Genomic DNA, 2,189 nt, shown 5'->3' with positions numbered 1-2,189 from the left:
ATGCGGTGGCAGGGCTTGTCGGGTTGTACGGGCCATGTCCTATAAAATTCTTCGTTGACCCTTTACCTCCCGAAGGAAGTTACATCCGAGCCACTGTGGGGTCTGGTCGTCTTGTTCTGGTCTGGTTGTTTGAGCCAGAACTTCTCCTTCATTGCAGTGTCAGCCCGACCTTGCGAAAGAAATCGAACCACAACCAAAAGGCTTTGCTCGTGCATTCTAATGGCTGAGCCGACTTCACACAAATTTTACGCAACTTTCAAGAGACCAATGGAAAACACGTCAAATTAAGTCTTGCGGCGGAAGAAGTAGCAGGACTTAATTTAAACTCGATTTTCCTTCATTGCAATAGTCCGTTGTATGGACGCATATCACACTGCAATGAAGGGCGATTCATGAACCTCCTCAACATCATCCGTGACCAAATTTTCCGGATTTCTGACGTAAATCTCTTGCATTTGGTCACGAACTATGGCCGACGTTGAGTGGTGGGACGCGAAAAAAAAATGCGACTTCACACAAATTTACGCAGCTTTTCGGTGCAATCAAATGTGGCAAAGCAGGGATTGTACTGAAAAGCTACGTAAATCTATCCCATGAATCGAAATTGGTCCCTTTTCAGGCAATGCCCGAGAAGAGACAGTTGGCATAATCGAAATTGGTCCCTTTTCCGTTGGAAAATTGAGTTTGGTCTTTACTCACCCAACAAAAGCGGCACGAGTTAAAGCAAGACATCTTTAGTTGGACTTTTAAGAGCATAACTGAGCAACTGATAACTTTCTCCGCGAAACACAGAGCTTATATACTAAATGACCGAGAGCAGATTTAATATTAAACAAGTTCTCTAGATAAAAAAATTTATTTTTTAAGGACCACACCCTGTCGACCACACCCTGAAACGTACTATTAAAGCCCAACGTCTTATATAATAACTGCATCAAACAAGTTGAAAACCGGCTCGAACTAGTCAGGGCGTTGTCTTTTTTATCGGAATCGGGTAAGGTCAATTACCTAGCTACGTAGATTTTTCAAGGGTAACGACTTTAAAAGTTTAAGAATTTTTTAAAGTTTTTTTTGATGAAGATAAACGGCGTGTATTTTAAGATCGTCCATAGCTCAGTGGTTAAAGGCAGGGTCTACTAATGTAATACCTAAAAAGGTGGCGAGTTCAAATCCCGGCCAGTCTACCGAGCTATGGCCGATCTTTTTATGTATAAAATAAGGTTTGTTTAAGAAGTTGGGGTTAGTTGATAAACAGGCGTTAGTCATGAATGACGACTTTTTTTTAACTTTAGCGTCTAATACGTGTTTAGATATATACCCAAACAATACCCAATCAAGTTTTAAAAATTATTTGCATCAACCTCTTAACTTGAGTAGCGATTATGAAGTTGGGTTGGCAGAAATCATATTTCCAAATCATTGGGTGAATATAAGCGAAGAGTTTAACAAGTTTGAAATTCAGGTTGTAAGTGACCCAAACCATGGCAACGATGCAGCTGTTAGAGAGCCTGTTGAATATCAAAAAATAGAGATACCTGTCAATCGTTATACCAAGACCAAAGAGTACGAACTACCCCAAAATTTTGTCGAGCTGTTAAATGATGATGTAAACAGTCATCCGTATTTAAAAGGCAAATTATCTTTTAAATTAGTCAATAAATATAAGGACGGGGCCCTGGGAAAACAGTTAGATACAAACTTTCCCGTTTACCTGCAAGTTTTAGGAGAGGAGAACATACGGTTCAAAATACCAGCTGATTCCCCCTTGACCACGCTATTTGAATTTAAAGAGAATAATTACGAAGATGTTCCATATATATCCAAATATCCTGTATCAAAGCATGCTAAAAATATAAGTTTAAATTACACTAATAATTACGTGGAAATCGAAATTGATAATGTTGGAGATAGTTTTAAAAAAAAATTTGACTACAAGTACATTCCTAAAGCTGCCATTAAACGTAAAACAAGCCACGAGGTTCCGTCGATAAGAAAAAAGCCCCAGCCAGAATATAGACCTGTACCGCCATCTATACCTATTTTACCGCGAACTACTCCCTTTCTTCCAATTCCTATTACTGCAGCTAAGCCCGTAGTACCTGTACAACCACAGCCACCCAAAATAACCCCTCCTCCAAAACGAAAACCTTCACCACCACCCAAAATAACCCCTCCTCCACCACCCCCGA

This window comes from Phalangium opilio, unplaced genomic scaffold (genome assembly GCF_054372755.1).
Source record: "Phalangium opilio isolate 3A_F unplaced genomic scaffold, DU_Popi_V2 ptg000015l_1, whole genome shotgun sequence".
Taxonomy (NCBI): domain Eukaryota; kingdom Metazoa; phylum Arthropoda; class Arachnida; order Opiliones; family Phalangiidae; genus Phalangium; species Phalangium opilio.
The sequence above is the reverse complement of the archived record's forward strand: the minus strand, read 5'-3'. Positions refer to the sequence as shown.